Source organism: Protopterus annectens, chromosome 4.part0 (genome assembly GCF_019279795.1).
Source record: "Protopterus annectens isolate FY-2018-M chromosome 4.part0, PAN1.0, whole genome shotgun sequence".
NCBI classification, from domain to species: Eukaryota; Metazoa; Chordata; order Ceratodontiformes; family Protopteridae; genus Protopterus; species Protopterus annectens.
Genome location: NC_056733.1, coordinates 30227682 through 30235716, shown reverse-complemented (window position 1 = coordinate 30235716; position 8035 = coordinate 30227682).

The following is an 8035-nucleotide window of genomic DNA, read 5'->3' as shown; positions in this document are numbered from 1 at the left end:
ATAGATGTGTGGGAGAGAGTGACAGACAGTGACAAAGAGCTTCCCATCATGAGGCCTGTCTCAATCAGCACACATCCAATTGGCTAAAACCACATGATATGCAAATGTCAATCACTGTAGACATTTTCTTCTGGTATCCCTCAGGACTATAGTGTCTGTAGTGCTTGTGATAACTGCATAACATGACTGTACAAGTCATTATTCATCTAGCAGTTGCATACATGTTCATGTTAAATGTAAACCTGTGTGTGACTGAGTGTTGTGTGTGTGTGCTTCCAGATGAATGGTTTATGGCGCATTCACACACACTGCACTCCTCATTGCCCTACTTTGGCAAGCCTGCTGATGTCATTCAGCTTGATATACACCTTTGGGGAAGGAATAGCCATATAAGCTCTGTGGTGTATGTTATAACTGTGTAATCTTATAGTGTGATGTACTAATTAGGTAGGAGTTCTAATCCCAGACATGGTGTGTGTGTGTGTAGGGATCAATGCTTTTCTGGCCATTCACAGTCACAACACTTCTCATTGCCCTACTTTGGCAAGCCTGCTGATGTCATTCACCTTGAAATACACCTTTGATGAAGGAGTAGTCTTATAAGCTCCATGGTGTGTGCTATAACTGGGTGATGCTACAGTATGATGTACTAGTTAAATAGGAGTTCTAATCCCAGATCTGGCAAATGTGAGACTATGTATGTTTGGTTGTGTGTGTGTGTGTGTGTGTGTGTGTGTGTGTGTGTGTGTGTGTGTGTGTGTGTGTGTGTGTGTGTGTAGGGATCAATGCTTTTGTGGCCATTCACAGTCACTACACTTCCCATTGCCCTACGTTGGCAAGCCTGCTGATGCCATTCGCCATGAAATACACCTTTGGTGAAATATTAGCCCTATAATCTCTGTGGCAGATGCTATAACTTTGTAATGCTGTAGTGTGATGTACTAGTTAGATCAAAGTTCTAATCCCAGACATGGCAACTGTGAAACTCTCTGTGTGTGTCTGTTTGTCTCTGTAGGGATCAATGCTTTTGAGGTCATTCACAATCACTACACTTTCCATTGCCCTACTTTGGCAAGCCTGCTGATGTCACTCACCTTGAAATACACCTTTGGTGAAGAAGCACCCCTATAAGTTCCATGGTGTATGCTATATCTGCATAATGGTATAGCATGCTGTATTTGTTAGGTAGAAGTTCTAATCCCAGACAAGGCAACTACGAGACACTGTGTGTGTTTGTGTGTGTGTGTGTGTGTGTGTGTGTGTGTGTGTGTGTGTGTGTGTGTGTGTGTGTGTGTGTGTGTGTGTATGTGTGTGTGTGTGATTGTTTGTCTGTGTAGGGATCAATGCTTTTGAGGCCATTCACAGTCACTACACTTTCCATTATCCTACTTTGGCAAGCCTGCTGATGTCATTCACTTTGAAATACATCTTTGGGAAAAGAGTATCACTGAAAACGCTGTGGTGCGTGCTATAACTGCATAATGCTGCAGTGTGATGTATTAGGTAGGAGTTCTAATCCCAGACATGACAATTGTGAGGCTCTGTGTGTGTGTTTGTTTGTCTGTGTATGGTTCAATGCTTTTGAGCCCATTCACAGTCACTATAGTTTCCATTGCCCTACATTGGCAAGCCTGTTGATGTCATTCACCTTGAAATACACCTTTGGTGAAAGAACACCCTTGTAAGCTCTGTGGTGCGTGCTATGACTGTGTAATGCTATAGTATGATGTACTAGTTATGTAGGAGTTTTAATCCCAGACATAGCAACTGTGACACTCTGTGTGTCCGTCACCAGTATCCTGTGTGGACGTAGCTGTGATTGTATAAAAACAGGACTCATTGTGGGGTGGGTTTTGCAAATTTCATATATGGATGACCTATTATATGTCACAATGTCCACCTTACAAGGACAACAGATGTCAAACTGTAGACAATCCATACCCCTACACATGTCATTATGGATTTGGGAACAGTATAGACAACCCTTGTATTACTCAGAGAACATTCACTATTCATCTCTCATACACAAACACACTTGACTAGGCAACAACCACTATGTTGGTAGTTCCCTGCATATTGCCCACAGATAGTAACCATGGTGTGATTGCAGTGGACTTCAGAGGGCATGGCACCCTGTTCCATCCCTACAATAAGCAATTCATTGCATACAGTGGTCCTTTGCTATGTTCCCTACTGGATGCCTGCAATAACTATAGAGTCAGCAAATGTAACCCACAAAGGAAATACCATGCCTTATACACATACCCTGTATGGACAGATGCAACTAACACCAGTGAATACCTGTATCATGCAGTCTGTCAGTGTGGGTGCAGGATCAACCTGAGTTTAATTGCCAGTTCTCACCACATGAGGTCAGAAATGCCACATCAGATGATAACAATCTGTCCACACAGCATGCCCCAGACAACCCAGGTACACTTCCACATGTCACAGAACATGCATGTAGGACATGTGCACATGCCAGACACCATCCATGTTATGGAGTATAGAACACATACATGTCAAGCATTGTACAGCACTGGTCACCTGTAATAGTAACCCAGACGAGTGGATGGTGACTTCAATACCCAACTGTGTGGGCCAATAAAGAGCCTACACCCCTGAGCCACATTGCAGACCATTGTCATGTGGCCTGATGCCAGTGTATACCCTTTTCCTACCCTTGTACAGCCTTCTAGCACAGTCAACCACTACACACCTGTAAAGCAATGAACCCATGCATGTCAGTACTGGCAAACCTGTGTGTGTGTGTGTGTGTGTGTGTGTGTGTGTGTGTGTGTGTGTGTGTGTGTGTGTGTGGAGATTAATGATTTGGAAGCCATTCATACTCACTACACCTCCCATTGCCCTACTAAAGCATGCCTTCTGATGTTAGTCATCTTGACATACCCTTTGTCCATATATCATCCTGATAACCTCTGTGGTGCATGTGATACCTGAGTAATACTGTAGTATAGCAAACTAGTTAGTTAGGAATTCTAATCCTGACACTGCCAACTGTGATAATGTGTGAGACAGTGTGGCTGTGTCATCCTTGACACCTGTTTCTGTGGACAGGCACATGCACTATACTTACCTTATCCCTCCTTTATCACTGTTGCTGATGACACTCACCTTCAAATATATCTTTGGACAGCCCTCCAGCATGTAAGTTCTGTAATGTGTATCCAGTAACTGCATAGAAATGTAATAGCAATACATAGTCAGGCAGGAGTTTGAAACCCTGTACTGGTAAGTGTGTGACAAAAACATGCTTAGCTTATACTCTTCTACCCCCTTCCTTTCTTACTTTGTCTCTGTATGTCTCTCTCACTCCATCACTGGTGCATGTGGAGAAGCACACCTGCTTTGCTTAGGCAGCAGCATGTGTTTTGTAAGTGATGCTCATGTTCAATGGTCAGCTGATGGCCTGTGCGAATTGCAGTCCCCCAGTAGCTGATTGCATGTGGAACAGCTGTGATAAAATTCCCATTAGCAATTGCATGGAAACACACTCCTATAAGTAGGAACGTCATGTGGGTGTTGGCCCTTTTCATTCACTGTGAGCAGGACGTCATGTCAGTGTTTGGCAAACAGCATCACAGAGGGTAGTGGGATATACCTCTTACAACATACACTGTGGAGATAGGCCAACAAACAGGAAGGGGATGTTCCAGACATTACTACAGAATGTATGTCTTGCTCTTCTACATTTTAAGTAATGTTGGTTTTAACAGGATTTGTGTGGATATGGCTGGTCTACATGATTTAATACCTGTCATGACAGTGTTATGTGGTTGAGGAAATTCCCAGCTGTAGGGCTCTGTGCGGACTGGTCAGTGTATGGAGGCTTACATGTGTTGTGTTACTCACATATGCCCTATCTTTAGAAATGCAGTAGCATAGACTGAGGATTGCAGTCACTACATGGTGATAGCCATGAGAGTTACTGACTTCATATCCCTCAGAAGACATATGTCACAACAAACCCTGTTACACCAGTAAATGTATGAGGTCATCACAGCAACATGTCAATATTGGCACTGTGTTTGTGCCTCCAGCCACAACTCTATCAACCTTTGTACATACGTCATGCAGTAAGAAGTGCATATGTTCAGTACACCATTATTTATTGACATCATACCTGATAGCAAGCCAGTGAGATATCAGACTGCTAGACATGTTATATGTAGTAGGGATTAAATTTGAGGACAAAAACTGGAGATTCTGTTGTAGTGTGTATAGTAGTGAGGTCTGTGTACTAATGGTGATTGTCAACAGAGTGTGTATTGCGAATATATACCTTGCCCTGTGTACAGACTGCGGTAGATGCCATTGTTTTTGGTCCTGCTCTATCTGATGCTGAATGCTGCTCCAGTGTATGGTACCCTATCGGCTTGCATGTTTGTAGGGCCAAATCCACACATGTCCCATACCACAGTCAGGCATCAGAATACACTGTGTATTGGCCCAGAATATGTAGGGTTAGTGTGTGAGTGGCATATATGAGGATGGTGTTGATCAGACAGTCCATATACTGTAATATTAAGCACACTTACCATATGTGGCTGTGGCTGTGCTCACATTGGTTGTGGGTATGAGCTTTCACACAGGTGTCTGTTACTCCATGTTGTTACATGCCTGTAGAGCCTGCTATATTTGCAGGTAATGTGTATTTCCCCCATAAGAAATGTAGGCCAGTGTTGTGGCAGTCTGTCTGTAGTTTGCACGGTGCTTTGTGACATGCCTAGCAGCTTAGTGTACTTACCCAGTGTGATGTTATGTCTAGATATTTGTCAGATGTACTGCTGCCAGGTCAATATAACTGTTGTGTATTTCTGACAAAACAGTGGGATGCTATACAGATGTATGTTACTAACTAATGGGTAGTATGTGGGCTTGTGACCTCTGCTCCTCTGGTTATTATGTGTCAGGACAGACAGGAGTGTGTGAATGCATAAACTGTGTGAGCATATGTATTCCAGTATGTATGTGATATACCCATTTACATGGCTGTTAACATCTACATTGTCAGGTTTGGTCCACACGTCCAGCACTAAGGGGTTCTGTGTATACCTCTGGACTGACCAGAGTGTGTCAGACTGTCCACATTTATTGGTCATATCTCTGCTGTATTCCACAGGACCATTACTGTGATATCTGTGACACTGTACTATGATGATCTTCGGATGTCTGTCAATAACTGATGGCGTATATCTTAATATCAGATGTGACTTCCCACACACAACATTTCTTTTGAGACAACCCCTGTTACAGTAGCAACAGTCTACATTTATACCTGCAATACTTACATGAATCTCAATGGCAACACTCAGATCTTCTCTGAGTTACAGTACAATGGCACTAAATATACAGACCCAACTGATATTGCCAACATTCTGGCAGATAGGTTCAGTGCTAACTTTAACCCCCTCTCACCCCCTAAAGAGCCCATCTATATACAGGAAGAATGCAAAGTTCCTGTAATCATGGCTGCACAGGTAAAAAAACACACTCTCCAAAGCCAAGAACACAGCATCCATGGGACCAGACAACATCCCAGGCTGCATTCTACACAAACTACAGAACGAACTGGCACCCCACGTAAGTACCATGCTCAATCATAGCCTCACTTCAGGCTTTGTGCCCACTGAGTGGCGCACAGTGACAGTTATCCCACTCCACAAGGGGGGAGCCACCACGGATCCCAATAACTACTGCCCCATTAGCCTGACAAGCTGGTCTGCAAATACCACGGAATGTATCAGCATGGAATTATAAACAAAGACATTGGTAATCCCTAAACTCTAGACCCCATCCAGTTTGGGTTTGTAAAAGGCAGATCATGTCTCCTAAACCTGATAGACTTCTTTGAAGCAGTCACCAAAGCCATAGATGAGGGCAAGGTGGTTCACACAGCCTATCTAGATCTTGCCAAGGCTTTCAACACCATCCTCCACTCTGGAATTATAGATAAACTCACTAAACTAGGTATAAATCCCTATGTCACAAGATAGGTTGCCAACTGGCTCACTGACAGAACCCACTCTGTGAAAGTAGCAGACTCCAAATCTGACTTCAGACCAATGACAAGTGGAGTACCACAGGGTTCAGTCCTGAGTCCTCTCCTGTTTGGCATCTACTTATCTAAAGTACAGGCTAACACAGAAGGTCTTTGGTTAATGAAGTTTGCAGAAGATTGCAAACTAGGAGCCATAACAGAAACTCCTAACGATGTGGACATCCTACAAAAGGGCCTCACTGAGACAAATGCCTGGTGTCAAAGCCATGGCCTCAAGCTCAATGCCAAAAAGTGCATTGTCATCCCCTTTGATAATAACTCTATACCCATGAACTACAACATAGGCGGTAGTATACTTAATACCGAAAGTGTGATAAGAGACCTTGGGACACAGGTGGACAGGAGTCTCTCCTTTGATAAACACATCGCCACAGTAGTCAGGAAATCCTTCTATGTGGCACACCTCATCACAAAAGGTTTCTCATCCTGAAAAAAAGAGGTCATTATTCCCCTCTACTCATCACTCATTAGACCCATTATAGAGTACAAAGCCCCTTTTGGTATGTACCTCACAAGACATCTACAACAACTGGAAAGGCCGCAGAAATACCTCACAAAGAGGATTACCGGCCTCAAACAGATACCCTATGCAGATCATCTAAAAAAACTCCAGCTTTACTCCGTTGCATATCGCCTACTCAGAGGTGATCTCTGCCTAATATACAAAGCTATGTCAAACCCAGAGCTGTTGGACATGCTTCACTTAAAGAAGTCCCAATCCCTCCGAGCTACATGCTCACGGGACCTAAGCCTTCTCACCACAATAAACAGAACATGCTGTAGGGATAGATTCCTGTCCCATAGACTTCCCATACTCTGGAATAAACTACCTATCTATATCAATAAAGCTCCTCATTAGTACTCTTCAAGAAAAATCTTGATGATTGGATGGGAAATAGGAAATTCAACCCGAGGATTACTTCTGTGGCTTTGCTTGACAGTGGCACAGGAAAATCATTTTGTGCAAAAGCAAAAGTACCTTTTTTGACTTTGTTAGTAGGCCCCCTAGGGCCGATATCCTAATACCTACCTATGAACCTATGAACTTATGAACATCCCCTTGCACTAAGAGGTTGCAACTATTGGTGCTGAGGTATGACTCCACTCCATGTTCTGGATATATGTTAAACATATATGTATATATATATATATATATATATATATATATATATATATATATATACAGATATAGATATATATCCATATATCTGTATAGATATATACACATATACATATCTACAATCATATATGGATATATATATATATATATATATATATATATATATATATATATATATATATATAAAAATGCAATACATAGATGTATATAAATACATATATATGAATATATGTGTATGTATATATATATATATATATATATATATATATACATTACTGATTCAACAGTAATATCACTAACAAGTACTACACCATTGTAGAAGTCATAGCAGTTGTTCAATACTATTCAGTATGTGTACTGACAGATATATTAGAAAAACAACAGCTGTCTTCACAGCTGTGATGGCTTATTGGTTAACTGCTGTGACTATAGTATACAGGGTCCTGGGTACAAGACCTGCAAGGGCTGTTTATTTTGTTGCTGGGCAGAACATGGGCTGTTAGATACAGAGTGGTTAAGGCAGTTTTGAGCAGCTTTAAGCGAGTTTGCATGGGTTTGCATGACGGTAAGCACTGCTAACATACTGTTATATGTACAGGTGCTTACACCGTATAGGCTTCACTTACTATTCTGCAAATCTACTTAGCATTTATATCGCAGCAATGCTGAAACCTGCTAAGCATGGCTCAGCCCTGGTAACCAGTGCTCACATTCCAGTCTGATAAAACAGCAGGCTTATGACATCTTTAATAAGTGTATTTAATGCCATGTAAATACACATGTGTCTATGTGCTGTCATTACAGTAGCAAGGGGTGTGAGTCTACTGTCCTGG